Raw genomic sequence first — 17388 nt, 5'->3', positions numbered from 1 at the left:
CAAACCCAGCATCCTGCACCTAAAATGTAACTATTATAAATGACTATTACATAATTCACATAATCAATAACAAATTAAATAACTAATAATAAATTACAATGCAATTTCAAATTAATTATAACCTAATTAACTGCTTACCATATACCTCTACAAACCCAGGAACCTGCACCTAAAATTTAACTAAAATGATTATTACATAATTTACATAATTAATTATCAACTAAATACTTAACAATACATTAAAATTAATTGTTAATTAATTATTACCTAATTAACATCCCATCCTTATTCTCCTCCAGCCTTTTCATAGCTGTAACACCGCCAAGAAAAGACTGGCAGAGAACAGGGGGCCACAGGGGGCACCCCTGCACTGCCCATGCACTTGGCATGGGCATTGCAGGGCCCCCCTGCCCAGCACTGTTTCAGTGTTCACATTGCGAGGGTGCTGGTGCCCCCTGTGGTCTACAGAATTGCCGCTGGCTCGATTATGAGCCAGAAACAATGCTGTAGCCTGTTTCACGGTAGGCCGGTGGGTGGAGTGGGAAACTCCTGACAAAGGTGGCGGCCACCCTGTCGAGAGTTTGGCGGATGGGTTTTTCCGTCCTCCAAATTTTTAATGATGGCCTGATTCTGAATGTTATTCCTGATTTGCAAGCTGTTTCACCAGTACATATCCCTGCTTCAAGCCCATACATCCTCTAGTGTATCCCATCATTGCTCTACATTAATTTATTTATGTTGGCATTTAGCATGCCCCCATCTATATCATCTGATCTGTTTATCCATTCTGAAAAGTGAGACATATACTTGAAAACAAAAGATAATGGATTTTCAGATCTCATAACCATCAAATTGTACAATGATTACATCAAACGAAATGACATCATGTTATTCTAGACCCATGATTACATCACAGGATGTCATACTGCAGGACACCAAACAGAGGTAATGACAGTGTGGCTTCAGAATCAGACGAAATGATAAAGCTTTGACAAAACATAATTGAGCACTGTGGTGTGTTTACATTTTAATAACGTATGGAATTGTAAATGGGTAATACTGAATAGGAAGGAAGTATTTCACCAAGAGGGTCTAAGTGGCATTAAATAGACAAGAGAGAAGCTCGAGTTGTCAATTATGTCACTCAAAAATCACATCACTATTTGTCACTTTTTACCAGTTTGTATTGTTATGTTATGTAAGGATTCCAAAGTCATCTGCCCCCATTTATAGCTAATTTTGCAGGGGCTGAGGAGTATTGGGAAGTCTTACACACCATGGCCCCTCCTCCCAGGCCCAAATGTAAAAGGAAATTCCTGGACTCCTGTCACCCACCCCACTCTGTAACCCTCCCCCCACCACTTCATATCTCCTGAAGCTATGCTCTCTGCTCTCTGTAGTACTAACATTTTGCTGGAGAACCCTGTCTGAACAGTCTGAAATTCCTTTATGACATAGCAACAATAGCAAACAACTTTTGTTCCCCAATGTTAATTGTGCTGTTGCTTCATCATAGCAGTGAATAACCAGATTTGATTGTTGTAGTCACACTAGTGGCTTTCACTGAGTGCAATATAAACATTTATTTAAAATGATTGACGATTAATATTGAATACCGGGACCGGTGTTTCTTCAAAGGATTCTTGAGTGACTTCCCATCCTGGAGTTGTGCTCAATGCTTTACATCAGAGCTTTCCATTCTTGCTAGAATCATAAACATAAACACAATGCACTTTACGATATTTGGGGCCTTTCAGATTGTTGCTGGCAATTCTCTTTCCACTCAGGGAGCTGACATTCAATCTCTTAACATGTTCAATCAGCGGTAAACTCAAAAGTAGTAGGAAGGTCCAAACCAATCTCAAGGCTGCAGCTTGCCTGAAAAGAGTAACACCCTACCTGATCTGTAGAGGTTACAAATATGCAATTACGTTCTCATCAAAATCTGATGTGGACATTACAGCCAGGTCACAAGTTGAGGGTTTACATAAATGGATGAGGACATCCCTATTTTTATAGAACAAATGCCTGTGTCCCTTGACATGAGTCTGACCAATGCTGGGAGATTTCTCATTTATTGTAAAGTGAGTTGTGGTACCACCAACCACCCCATCACCAAAGCCTCTTGAATCTTCAAAGGTTTTATACTAATACTTACACATTAGCCACTTAGCCTAAAACTGTCTTTAATACCTTTGGTAGCAATATCTCTGGTTTGGCAATGGCCCTAAAGGATTGTGATGGTGGGTAGTGATTCAGGGGTGTGTTGTAGATAGAGATTAGTGTCTTCATACAAGAGTCAAAACCACTCAGATAGGAAAGTGTATTCTTCTAAATTTTATGTTATGGCTTCAGGTTACAGCAATTGAAGAGGTTCTGTCAGGGCTGCATTCTCCCTCCAGGTGTCCCAATCTCCTAGCTTCCACTCCACACCACTGTAATAAGTGGCGGATAAGGCTCTGTACTGATTTGAGGAGACTGAAGGCTAGCATAATCGTAGATTGTCACCTTCTTTCTAGGATTCAGGAGCTGCTGGCCAACTTAGGTGGTGCAAAGTGGTCCTTTTTTATTGATTTAAGGTTGGTGTATCACCAGATGGCTCTGGCAAAAGGATCACAGTCATTGAATACATTTGTCACACCATTTGGGGCATTCAAGACTGCTATTCGACATGGTATGCTGTTAGTGTATTTCAGAAGCTAATGGATACTCTGTTCAGCAATCTCGGTGTGGTGCAAGCCTATCAAAATGACTTCCCGATTTTTGCAGACAACATGGAAGAACACATGGTGAGACGGGACAGTTACTAACTATTCTTTCACAAAGAAGCAAGACAATCAGACAAGATAAATGCAAATTCGCCACTCATGAGGTTGAATACCTAAGACATACTATTTCTGCATCTGGAATCAAACCTAGGTGTTCTCTCACCAGGGCCATTAGGAAAGTGAAGCCTCCTTTTGCCAGAGATGCTCTGCACTACTTCCTTGGTCTTGCAGAGTACTATCCTAAGTTTGTTCCTGGCTATGCCCAAGCAGTAGAACCTCTGAGGACATTGTTGTAGAAAGGTGAGAAATTTCCTTGGTGTGCAGACAGGGGAAATGCTTTTAACAAAATCAAAATACTCATAGAGAAACCTCCTGCATGGAGTGATTTTTAGGAAGGTCCATAGTCAATCATTACTGTAGATGCTAGCCTGATGGGTTTAGGAACAGTCTTAAGTCAGAAGCTGTCTGGAAAAGAACACACTGTGGCCTTTGCATCTAGGTCACTCAAACAGTATGAGAAACAATACAGCACTATTGAGTGGGAGGCACTGGCTTACATTTGGGCTGTTCACAAGTTCAAAATGTACATGTGGGGCCGCAAATTGACTGGAATATGGATCACAAGCCTTTGGTTCATATCTTCACTGCAGGTTCGGGCAATAATTTGTCAGCCAGACTGACAAGGCTGGTTTCCAAGCTTTAAGGATTTGTCTTTGAAATTAAGCATGTTCCAGGACGCAAAAATGTTAGTGCAGACTTTTTCACGCATGCCAATTTTAGATGCAAATGATGACTGTATGTTGGATGATGTGGTGCGTGTATCATCAGTTGATGATTTCAACGGGGAGTACAGTACAAACCTGATGAAGCTGAGTGGTTGGCTGCTTGTCAAAGTGACAATGTTTTGAACAAGGTCAGTGAGTACATTGTTCTAGGGTAGGCTGAGAAGAGACATCTAGTTGGGGAATTGATCATTCGGACAGGTGGCAGATGAACTGTCCTTGATGAACGATCCACTTTTGAGAGGGGATTTGCACATACTTCCAGACAAACTATGTAATGTCATCATTACTCAAGCACTTCGAGGCCACCCTGGTGCACCCAAAACAATTACGCGTGTAAAACAGTATTTACTGGTGACCAGGTATGAACTTACAAGTTACAGTTTTGGTTGACAAGTCTCCACAATGTTTACTGTCTGACAAGCCCTGTAAAGTACACAACACTCCATTGCATCATGTGACTTATCGGGATGCTGCATGGGTGAAAGTGGGTCTGCATTTCTCTGGGCCAAATTTCTTGCTACCACTACAATTCAAAGTGGATGTACTTTTCTTTTGTTAAGTCACCTGACACTGATTTGGGAATGGAATTCTTGGAGCAGATATTCAGTCTAGAAGGTGCTCCCAGAAGCATTGTCACTGATAATGGAACACACTTCACCTCTGAGCAAAACTCTAGTGGTTTTATATTTCCCATCCTCCAATGGTCTAGTTGAAAGAGGCAACAGGATCATCAAAGAAGGAGTACAAACTGTGTTTAGCTGCTAATCTGGATGTGAAGTCATTTCTGAAACAGAAGGTGGGGTGTTATAACACTACACCTCATTGCACTACAGGGGTGACACATTTTCATTGCTGGGACAGAAATTCCCATACAACAATGTTTCCAAACTGGTTGGAGAAACAAGTTGGTAATGTTGGAATGAGGGATGCAGTGAGAAAGGATGCAGTTGTCTCTAAGGACATTGCTAAACAATGTGTCTTCCCAGGACATTCGCACAGGTGAATTGGTGCTAATCATAAGAACAGTCAAAGTTAGGAAGGGTGAAACTATTTACTCACTCCTGTTACAGTTTAAAGGGTTGGTAATGGTGCTGCACTACTCGAAAGCGAGGCGTGTTGAAACAAACGCCAACTAGTAAAACTATCTGATCAACAAGATAACATTATACTGAGAAAAGGTTAACCTGTATTGGAATCTGATTGGGCAACCTGGGTGCAACCTATGTTAGTCACAGCTAACTAGCACTTTCAATCTACCTTTGATAAATTACCCTATTCTTCTAATTCTACTGCTATGCCAGAACTGGCATACAGGAGAACATATGATGTTAGGGTACCTGGCAGATTCAAGGATTTTCTGATGTATTGAATTCAGACTTTAAATACTGTGATGAGACTCTGTTTTTAGAGTTCTCATCTGTTGAACTTGGGTGTTTTTGGGGCTCCTTTTGTTTTGTGGGATGGTGATGTAGTAAGCATATACATGACGTGTCTGTTGCATGGGTGATGTCCACGTGCATTTTGTTCAGTTTAGCGTGTTCATGTACTTTGTTGTTAGTTGAACCTGTATGTATTTGAATGTGTCCCACATGCTCTGCGAGTGGTGAGCGTGAATTCAGTCACTTTCAACTGGGACACTGACTGATTGGTCGCAGTGCGCCATGGATTTATACTCCGGAATAAACTTTCATGCAACAGGCACATCATAGAAATGCTTACTACAACAACACACCAACTTTCTATTGCATCATTCAGTCTAAGCATTCAAGACACCGGCTCATATCAGCTCACACCAGTGCACACCTACAAGGAATGGGGACACAGGATGCCACAGTGCACTTTGCTTAAAAGCACTTAACTGTGGAGGGGAACGACCTTATACTTATCGTTTCATAGGATACTGAGGTGGGTAATGTGATTTTCTGCTTTGATCTGATTGCAGACCATCAACAGGAAACAAACCAATTGTTATCAAGCTATGATCTCTTAAAAAAATACACCCATTGTTATTTTGTATTTACTCTACAATGGCTAACTGTAGCGCCCGAAGGCCACACTTTTTTCGCTCTTTTTGGCCTAGCCTACAGCCTCATATTTCTGTATTTTCAAGTAAATATTTAAATATACGGAAATATATAATTTGAGTAAACATATATATGTGTGTGTGTCTGTGTGTGAGTGTGAATATATATACAATTCACTGAAAAAAACAAAGGTTACATGGAAATTATAGTTAGGTTCTGAATGTACTCATACAAAATCATAGATATTCATCAGATATAGTTAGAGTTAGTTCAAGTAACTATAACTCCTGCCCTAAGGTAACTATAACTCGTGCCCTCGCCATGCACAGTTTTCTTATCAGTTATTTATTGCAAATGTTGTAGTGATAATATCAAAGGTGACAAAGAAGATGTCTTTAATTATATAATATATTAGTTGTGCAAGGTGAAGGCATGCACTGTAGTTACCTTACAGTGTAAGTTATGCTGACTTGAAATAACTAACTAGAACTGCTGAATTCCGATGGTTTTGTTTGAGTAAATTCTGAAACTAACTAGAATGTCCCTGTAACCTTTGTTTTTTTAAGTGAATTTCTATGTTTTATTAATTCTATTTCCTTACTATAACATCCCTGTAACCTTTAGTTTTTTTAATGAATTTCTTTAGCTTTTTTTTAACATAAATCAATTTTCATTACTATACGTTAATCAAACCACCACCATCATGGAAGGCCTTTGGCTGTGCAGAGCCCGGGTTGGCCCTGTGGTCAATCCCTAAAACCACCCAATCCCATTCCGCATAAGGCCGAAGGCCAAGCCCTGGGGCTCACCCCTATAGCCACCCTGTCCCGCGCTGTGCACAGGCCTTTGGCCATGTGCAATGAGAGTTGGCCACAGGGCCTGTCTCTCTGGGTCTAAGAATAGGTTTGAGAAGGTGTCTCTAGGTATGAGAATGGGTGTGAGAGCGTCGGTCTGGGTGTGAGAGGTTCTATGTGGGTGTGAGAGGGTCTGTCTAGGAATGAGAGTACGTGGAAGAGGGAATCTCTGGGTATGACTGTGGGTGTGACAGTGTCTCTGTGAGTGGGTGTGTGAGTGTCTATTTGGGTCTGTGAGTGTTTGTGTGAGAGGCTGACTGGGTCTGTGAGTGGGTGCATGAATGTCTGAGTGTGTCTGTAAGTGGTTGCATGAGTGTCTAAGTGGATCTGTGAGTGAGTGAGTGAGTGAGTGAGTGAGTCTCTGAATGGGTCAGTGAGTGGGTGCATGAGTGTCTGAGTGGGTCTATGAGTGTGTGCATGAGTCTCTGAGGTGGCTCGTGAGTGAGTGTGAGCCTCTGAGTGGGTGTGTGGTTGGGTGCGTGAGTCTTTGAGTGGGTCCGTGAGTTTATAAATGCGGGTCTGTGAGTGGGTGTGTGAGTCTTTGAGTAGGACTGTGAGTGGGTACACGAGTCTCTGAGTGTGTGTGTGAGTGGATGCATGAGTTTCTTAGTGGGTCTGTGAGTGGGTGCATGAGCCTGAGTGGGTCTGTCAGTGGGTGCATGAATGTGTGAGATGGTCTGTGAGTGGGTGCCTGATTGTGTGAGTGGATCTGTGAGTGGGCACATGAGTGCCTAAGTGGGTCTGTGAGTGGGTGCGTGAGTGCCTTAGTGGGTCTGTGAGTGGGTGCATGAGTCTGAGTGAGTCTGTGAGTGGGTCCATGAGTGTCTGAGTTAGTGTCTGAGTGGGTCTGTAAGTGGGTGCATGAGTGTCTGAGTGCATCTTTGAGAGGGTGTTTGTCTCTTTGTGGGTGTGTCAGTAGCAGTGTTAGTGACTCAGCCACCACAAGCCTCACCTGCCCTTTTATCCATCACCAGCTTTGCACAAAATATCTACCCAAGTAGAGTCCTTTCTGCCTCCTTGGATAAATGTCCAGTATGTATTCTACACTACAGCGAGGTAATGTCACCAGTGACCTTGTGTGTGTTTCGGCAACATGATTATTCCTGTTGCCTCTTTTTCTAGAATTCTGTGATAACAGGAATCCTCCAAAAGAGAGGCCAATGAGACTACAAAGACATAAATCTTCACAAGGGGCAAATAACTGGAACCTGCAAGACTGAGATAAAGAGGCAGGGAGGGTCTGGTATTAAATTAAAGAGGCATGAGGAGCATTCTGGACTACCAGCCTTGGTATTGGGCAGGCTGATGTTTAATTGTGGGGGCTTCTGAGCAGGGTTTGAGCACCAGCACTCTTTGTTTTTTATTAATCACTGAATAACTATAATTTGTGCTCTAAAATAACTATAATTAGTGCCCTCACCATGCATAGTGTTGCTATCAATTATATCATTTAAATATCATTTTGGATGTTATCATTGCATTCACGAGTGAAGTAATACGCAAGCTTAGAAACAGTGCCTGTTGAGGACGTGAGGTATAGTTACTTTAGGGCTTGAGACAAATGAGCTCACTAGTGAGATAATACATCAGCTTACCATTACAATTATAAATTATATCACTTTGATACAGTTCTTTGTTTGTACATGTGTTGACATTCAAAAATAGGGTTGCTAAGGTTTGTTATGAATTGTGGAGCCACCCATAACTGGTTATTCTTTGTTCTAAATTTGGAATATTACTGTATTATTATCTCAAAGGTTTCTACACATGTAAGTATAGCTTATATATGCAAAAAGTTGTTTTTATACTCATAATGGGATTTACTCGCATGATTTTCATTTGAGCAAATCTACTCATAGGGGCTGGAAGCAGGTTGGAAGTGGTAGGTCCTGAGTTAGCATGTCTGATGAGTTTGAGCGCGCGGGCACACACACACAAACCTTTAGGTTTAAGGTCATCCAGCAATAACTCTCCAACCCATTCTACCCTAAAAGGAGCAAAAATAGATCTCACAAGTTTTCTAGGTGCCTGGTTTCTGTGTCTACTTCAGTAAACTCTCGACGTCATCAATCAGCACCAAAAGAAGGTCACGGACCTGTACATGCAATTTAGTGAGTTTCTTTCAAAATGCTATTTACTTAGTGTATTTTTTACATGTTGCCCTTTGTTGTTTTACACTGATTCTCCCTTATTAATTTTTGTAAAAATGATGGCATACCTCAAATTTGTTTTATTATTTTTGCCTTGGAGACTTGCTATTTAATATTATTCTTTAAAATTCCACAGTAGTTTAGGAAATCTGCCTGTTAGTGTTTTTTCAAATTGCAATTATTATTTGGGTACATTTTATATGGAAAACAAACACCAATCCTGCTTTCATTCTGGGAACATTATAAATAGTAAAAGACGGTCACAATTTGCTAACATGTTGCTAAACCTGTCAGACTTAGGGTTGTCTTCCTCTAAACCTGTTGCCTTAACCCTCCTCTTTTTCTGAATTCATTTTTGCTGACATTACGACTCTGTGGACTTTGCCACTGCTACCCAGTGTTAAAGTGCTGATTCCCTAAAATGTGGTAACACCTGATAGTCATATTTCATTTACTTATAAGTCCCTAGTAAAGTAGCATACCAGATACCCAGGGCTTGTAAATTAAATGGTACTAGTGGGCCTGCAGCACGTATTGTGCCACCCTCTTAAGTAGCACCATTAAACATGCCCCAGGTCTGCCATTGCAGCCTGAATGCAGTTTTAAACTGCCAATTCAGCTTGCAAAATAACCCCCTTGCGAAGCTTTAAACTCTTGTTTGATTACATATGTCACCCCTAAGGTAGGCCCCAGGTAGCTATAGGAAGGATGCATTGTAATTAAGAGGCTTCACATATGCCTTTATGTTTCACATATCCAGGACACGAAAAACTCACAAATTCATTTTTCATTACTGTGAGGCTTACCTCTCTCATTTGATAACGTTGGGTTGCCTTCTTACATTTAATAAGTGCTATCCTTTGATTGGAAACAAAACAGGTAAAGATTTCATGTTTGATGTCTCACAAATTGTAATTTAAAATCCTCTTTAATGGTAAAGTCAGATTTTAAGTCACCATTTCGAAAATACTACTTATAGAAAGTTGACATTTCCCTGCCCTATTTGGTGCCTGCAGGCTATTCCTGGGTCATATGACTGGGTATAGCTAGCAGAGGGACTTTGTTTATTAACTCTCTGATAGCCACAAAATAGAGGGAATATGTGTGCCTGGATGGGCCATCACTGTCAGGATGGGATGGCAGAGCCCCACTTGCAATTCAGTAGGCTGTGCCCAGTATTCACACAAAGGAATTGTGACCTCCTCATTGTTCAGGCAGCCAGCCACAAGCAAGGGCAGGGGAGGCAGAAAACTTCAAACACTTCAAAGTAAATTCTCTAGAAACCTCTCATGCTTCAAAGAAGCTACCAGGAAAAAAGGACCCTCAGACTCACTCTTCAGTTCACATTCTGGACCTGCTGAAGGACTTTTAGAGGACTGCCTGCTGCTATGGCCTGTTGTGTAGTTTGGAGGACTGATTTTCTGCAACTGAAATGACTACTCTGCTACCTGAAGCCTGCAATGAATCCTCAGAGGCCTGCCCTGCTGCTTGAGCCCTTTTCCACCTGATGAACCTAGGACTACCAGAAACAACTCCAAGGGCTAGTTTGCTGGCCTCCTGATTAGAGCCTCAGGGGCAGAAAAAGCTCCAACCACCTTGAACGCACACTTTGACCAGGTCTGAGTGAGTCCCATCCCTCCAAGTGGTGCCTCCCCAGTCCTGGACCCTTGTGAGAGGTGCTGAAAATGCCTTGATAAACAAAATCCAAACTTGGAATGATTGGCTACAACTACTCAGAGAACTGAAAGGAGGCTAAGACCAACCTGTTGGTTTGTCCTCCCAAAGTGCATCGCCAGTCAGCCTGACTTTACTGAAGCTCCTGCTACATTCTTCTCCGCAGCAGCAAATCCTGTTTGGCAGTCCTTTGCAGAAGAGGTAACTGGCCTTGTGGAGCCCTCATTGGCTACAACTTCCAGCCTTATTATACTGGAGATTTTTGGCTTCCAGAAAGAGATTATGAGCCTGACTTAGTTCTTGGCGGACAAGTAACTCTGTCACAACGGTGACGGATTTCTTGCCTGCTGAAATATAAATCCCATAGGATATAATGGGATTTATATTTCAGCAGACATAAAATCCGACACTGTTGTGATAAGTAACCCATCCACCAAGAACTAAATCAGGCCCTATGTCTCTTGCCTTAGTAGCAAGCAACACTGTTCCTTCAACAAATTATACACTGTAACCTTAGAGACAATGAATTTGTGCCATAGGAGTTTGGCTCTATATGCATGGCGTACAAAACAAACCTTAAAGCTTTTTTCCTTGACCTCAAACAATATGTTCTGAGTGTCAGAAATTCTGCACCTCTGACTGTAGAATATTTCAGAGGTCTTTTGAAGTTGACAATGCTCCTGTTTAGGGAAGGAGTTGGACAAATGTCCTCTGAAAATGTAAGGACAGACCCGGTCCCTTCTGGCTTCATTTGTACCCAGAGGTATTTCTGCAGAAATTATTGTGTAGCAGCTGAGTGAAATTATCTATTTCTCTTTTGCACATTTCTGTTGGATTTCTCTGATAAGGAACTCTCAGCTCCACAACCTCTTCCTGATAAACTTTGTGAGACTTTAACTTAACCAGCCAGGGGATAAAAAAATATCAGGAACAGTGTAAACTCAGCTCAAGAGAAGAATTCTGGGGTGTGCATTGTTGTTGGTAAAAACCTAGATCAATGTACACTCATGAATGAGTGACAGGATTCACTCAGCAGTGTTGGTGGGAATTACTTGATTGCCAGAGCCAGGAACTCTGATTGGTGGTTTCTTCTCCAGGGAGCAACCTAGGCCAAACCCTCACAAAGAGAGTTGTAGACTGCTTAGGGAAAGGAGAAACCTCCTTTTGGAGAAAGGGATTGGTGGATCTCATCCTCCAGAGGAGATGTGTGCTTTTATTAGCTGGACTGTCTGGTGATAAAGGAACTACTCTAAGGACTTGAATTCTAACCTTGCTTGAGAATCTGCATTGGCCTTGAGAGAAAAGGATAAACTTGGTGTCCCTAGGGACCCTTGAAGGGCAAAATAGTGCCAATCTTTTTTTTCTGCCAATCTGTGGATTCAAGAATCCTCCTCGGATCCTGGGGAAAAGCAAGGTCCTGATTGGCTTGCCGCAACCTCAACAAAATATTAACATGTACAATAAAAAAAACATAGAAATTCACTGAAAAGACATAAAGGGATGTTATAGTTAGGTTTACACTTTACCCCTAAATAAAACCATATAAATTCAGCAGTTATAGGTATACTTATAGTTATACTTTTTTAAAGAAACAATAACTTGTGCCGGAAAGTAACTTTGGGCAGCAAGTCATAATTTCTTAACATAAGTATAACTATAACTATAACTGCTGAATTGCTGTGGTTTTGTATGGGTAAAACATCCACCTAACTATAACATCCCTGTAACCTTTGTTTTTTTCAGTGAATTTATATATATAGTCACCTAACTGTAACGTTATTTATAACCTTTGTTTTTTCACTGAATATATATATATATATACATATGACAGAATCCTTTTTTCAGGAGCTGTGTCTTTCCCCGTTCCCAAATTTCCTGGCGTCTTGAAGCTATCTAGCAATAGGCACACAGTGAGATGGGATTCCTTTCAGAGGTCCAACAAGTTACGGGCCAAACTTTGTGTAGTAGTTTCTAGACATCATCTTTTTGATGACCATCTCTCACTAACTTCGCTGGAAGTTATGTCTTCTCATTCGGACCTCTTTGCTGCTCTTAAGGAGCTGTTTTCCAGATCTGTTAGGAACACAAGCAATTCCTCTTCTCAATTCAGTAGCAAGTGGTTTGACAAGAGGTGCTGAGAGGCCAAAAGTACCCTGATTAAAGTGTTAAGATCTAAAGATAGGGAAGACATTGTGAGGGAAGAAGAAACTATGCCTCCATATGTAGGATGCGCAAACTTAAGTATGAGGAGAGACAGACTATGGGGTGAATTGGTCGAGGCTGCCAGGGCCCATGATTCCAAACACTTTTGGTTTTTGGTCGCACGCAGAGACCAAAACCAAACATCTTAACCAGAGTGCTATATTGTCCCTGATACTTGTCTCTCTCACTTTAAGGAGCTGTTTGGTGCTACATTTCACCTCGATGCCATCAGCTTTGGAGAGATGCCGTCTTCCCATTCATCAGCAATCTCCATGCCTCCTTTTACATTAAAAGAAACTGAGTTGGCAATTATTGCTCAAAAATCAGGGAAGGCACCTGGTCTGGATGGAACCCTTCAGATATGTACAAAGCTGATCTGAACAAATGGACCCCGTATGTAAACAGGATTTTGAATATTGCTTTGACTAATAGGTCGTATCCTGATTCTTGGATGGAGGCAATTATTGTGCCAATACATAAGAAAGGTGAGAAAGGCTTACCGGGGAACTACAGACCTATCAGCCTATTAGATAACTTACAAAAAATATTTTGTTATCAGCTATTAAGTAGGTTGAAGAAATGGATAGCGAATAACCAGATATTAAGCCACCTCCAGGCAGGATTCAGAGATAGTGTCTGCACTATAGACCAGGTTTTCTGCTTTATTACTATAAAGTGGAAAACTGTAGATGTGGACTCAGGCCATCTTTTTCTGGCATTTGTAGACCTGAAATCTGCTTTTGACCTTGTCCCGCGTCACAAACTGTGGGAAGTTATGAGTAAAGCTGGAGTTCCCCGTCCTGTGCTTAACATAATTAGAGACCTTTACACTGGCAACTGTGCCAGAATACGATGGGGACTGGCAGGTGAACTGACTTCAGAGTTCCCCACAGATCGTGGTGTGAGACAGGGCTGTGCACTTGCGCCCACATTGTTCCTTTTATTTATTAATGCATGTATTCCCTATCTTTTGGATTGTTCTAGCGATGCCCCAAATATGGGAGGGCAGTAGATTCCTTGTCTTCTATTTGCTGACGATACTTTTCTAATATCCCGAACAGCCATGGGCCTTTCAAACTTGCTTGCGAGGTTTATGGAGTTTTGCAAAGACCACGGTCTGGAAATTAACTCACTAAAAACGAAATACATGGTGTTTGTAGATAAAAAGCACAAGATGAAAAGACCTGTTCACTTAGAGGGCGCCATATTGGAAAGAGTGGGCACTTTTGATTACCTAGGTGTTAAACTAGAAGACTCACATAAATGGCATGCCCACCTCCAGAAATCAATAACGTGTTTGAAACAAAGGGCGGATGGTCTGGTGAGATTTGCAACCAGATCCCCCAGATTTGCTTTGACTCCTGCTCTTGAAATATATAAATCTCAAGCCGGGGGGGGGGGGGTTGGGGGCTTTTGTATGGAGCTGAGTTATGGGGCCATTGCAACCTGGAGGACTTGGTAGGGGCGGAAAGAGTCCCATCAAGTACGCCTTCTTTGCCTATTCGAATGGACTTAAACCTTTTTTCCAATTAACCAAATTGCTGCCTTAAGGCCACTGTTGTTCTGGATTCGTTTATGGTCATCAGACGCTCTTATTCCATTTAGATGTGGGTTGACCAATCTGGTGGGACCCAATTTTACTACCAGAATCAAGTGGTGTGCTTATGTTGAACGGTCCTTATCTTATCTTGGTCTGGGGGCCTATTGGCGGGATCCTTCCTCTATTCCTAAAAATGGCACCCAGATTTTGAAGGACGCATTTTGGCTTAATGTCCAAACTGTGCAACTGGTCGAAGTCTATGACTGATAGTTTTCTCCAATTAAAATGCCATTACGAGTTTGAGCTCTCGTTGATACAGTACTCTCTCCATTAGCGCGATCCCTTTATATTAGATTTAGACTACGGTCTCTTCCTCTGCATTCCCTAACCTATAAATGGCCTAATTCAATTAATAGTTCCAAGTTATGTCCGATGGGCTGTGAGAATGATGAGACTGTTTCCCATGTTCTTTTACAATGTCCTACATATCGTAAACAGAGGGCACTTTGGATCATCCCTCTATGCCAGAGGTCTCCAAACTTTTTAATGCCGCGCCCCCCCAGTTGAAAAATACCAATCATTGGGCCCCCCCTCAGAATTTTTCAGAAACATTTTATAAAGATGGCAATGCTTAAATAAGTCTAGACGTATTTAAACATTGCAGTTAAGTACTGTTTCCTTTTTTTAAACGCAATAGCATGTTTCTACTTAAAGCAAAACACTGTCATCTGTGTAATGCTTCTTTTGGCCAGAGTCTGGCGCCCCCCCCTGGGATCACTTGAGGCCCCCCTAAGGGGGCCCGCCTCACAGTTTGAAGACCACTGCTCTATGCAAACAAATGGGTTTTAGGAACTGTTTATCTGCTCTGAGAATACTCAAGTCAGATTCATCTGTACAAATTGTGTGCCTTGTGGCAAAATTTCTTGAATAAATTTGGCATTTTAGAAATAGATTCAGTAGCAGTAGGCACCATAGAGTACAGCTGTTGTATACAAGTGTATGGATATTAGCTTAATGTATTTTTTATCTAGCTGAGCTTGTATGCCCCTTTTAAATTTTATACTTGTGGAAATTATTTTAGCTATTGTTTTATTTTGTTCTAAATTCCTTCGATTTTAGAGTTTGTATTCTAATTTTATCTGTTTTTCTTCTCATATTTTATCTTTTGGATCGATTTGTATTGTACTTTTATGGTATGTTTTTACCGAAATTAAGTGTTGATGATGATGATATATATATATATATATATATATATATGTATATATATATATATGAATATTTATATATATATATATATATATATATATATATATATATATATATATATATATATACATATATATTTATTCACTGAAAAAATGTTGAGTTATCTTTTGATTTTTCAGGGAAAATATATATATATATTTCTTTTCACTGAAAAAAACAATAGCTAAATTCACATTATAGTTAGGTGAATATATCAGTGACAACAATAAAGTTTTTAACAAATAAATCACAGAAATTCCCCAGTTAGAGTTAGCAGAGCTAACTGTAACTTGTGTCCCTACCATGCATTGCTTATGACCTCAAATTTTACATCACTCATGACATGTTCTATGACATCGCTGATGACATCTCAGATGACATAATTGATTAAATCACTGATGACATTATCCAAGCTTTTTTGCCCACATTGCTCTATAAACTAGTATGGCATTAGAGGCCTGAAAGTAAGTGCAAAATAGCTCAAAATAATATGAAGCATCATTACTGCCATCACAGATGACATTCACTTGGGTGTAGCAAGCATGGGTTATGTGCCACATTGGCCCTAAACCATTAACTTCATGGATAGCCTAGTTCACATTAACAATCAATTACAGATATATGGAAAACCCTCATTGCACACAGTGTTCAACCTGCATGCTAGTGTTCAGAGACAACGTCCCTCAAGATACTCAGGGCCCTTTTATGAGTTTGATGGATGGGAAAGCCCGTCCACCGAACTCCCTATGCGGTGACCTCCCCACTGGCATTATTAAGAGTTTCCTGCTAGGTCACCGGGCGGAAACCTGAGTTTCTGCCCGCTGGCCTTGCGGGAAACAAGCTACAACATTGTCTCTGGCTTTTAAACGAGTCAGCTGCAATGCTGCAGCATGCAGGGTGCACCAGCACCCTCGCAATGTTCACTGTCTTCTTGGTAGACAGTAAACATTGCAAGGGTGCTGGCCAAGGGGGCCCCTGCACTGCCCATGCCAAGTGCATGGGGAATGCAGAGGTCACCCTGGGGCCCCCTGCACACACTCTCCACCAGCCTTTCCATGGCGCTGCTACCGCCATGAAACCGCTGGCGGAGAATGGGGTCATAATCCCCAGGGCACCATCCTCCAGACCACTGGGATCTGAGATCCTGGTGGAGCTAGCGGTTCCCTGGTGGTCCGACCGCCTGGGTTGTGATGTGGCGGTTGGACTGCCGCATTGGTGGCAGTCCAGACCACCACTGCAGGTGTGGTGGTCTACAGACCACCACACTTGTAATTGGACTTTCAATGTCTCTTTCAAAATTGACAACCTACTATGGACAGAATTGATCACTATCACTCACAGTCACCGAACCTACATTGAGAAATGAAGAGTTTATGAGTAGAAAAGTGGGTTCTGTAAACAGAAGAAGTACGCCAAAGAGTATTAAAATGTATGTACTAAAAACAGTGCACACTCAATGTAAACTGTGTCCAAAGAAACACTGTTCACTCAAAATAATCAAGTCCTGAATGTGCCAGAGATCATACTACTGGCTGTCTTCATATAATGCTGAAACCTTTGCAGATACACCATCTTCTGAAGCAAAAGAAATACACGTACATAGATTAGTACTTGGTCCAAATTTTGTCATGATGAGATGATTCTCTCTAATAACTCAAGGCTGCTCACAATACTTAGTATCCACTACATAGAATCTTTGCCCAATTAGAAAGTTTTTCTGCAGAACCAAAATACTTGTGTGGAACATACTGTGCCCAATTTGTCAAATGATATCTGATCACAGAGTTATTTTTCAATACAAAGATTAATAACATGTTTAATACCTAAACAAACCTATGATGCATTAGAAACACATGCATTTTGTAAACACATACTCCCATTAGCTGAGAACAGGCTGCACAAAATTAGATAGAAAAGAACTACAACAGCTACCAGCCACTATGTAAACTATAAAACAAACTAATTCACAACAAGAAGTACTCAGCTACCCATGAAGTGTATGGTATAGGGTCAATGTTACCCACAACACAAGCTTGCTTCACCTATGGGGGCTGTATGTATGAAAGCCGTAATGATGCTTCATATTATTCTGATATATTTACCAATTACTTTCATAGCTCTAATCAATACTTAATTTGTAAAAAAA

Source organism: Pleurodeles waltl, chromosome 9 (genome assembly GCF_031143425.1).
Source record: "Pleurodeles waltl isolate 20211129_DDA chromosome 9, aPleWal1.hap1.20221129, whole genome shotgun sequence".
NCBI classification, from domain to species: Eukaryota; Metazoa; Chordata; class Amphibia; order Caudata; family Salamandridae; genus Pleurodeles; species Pleurodeles waltl.
This window is presented reverse-complemented; position numbering follows the sequence as displayed.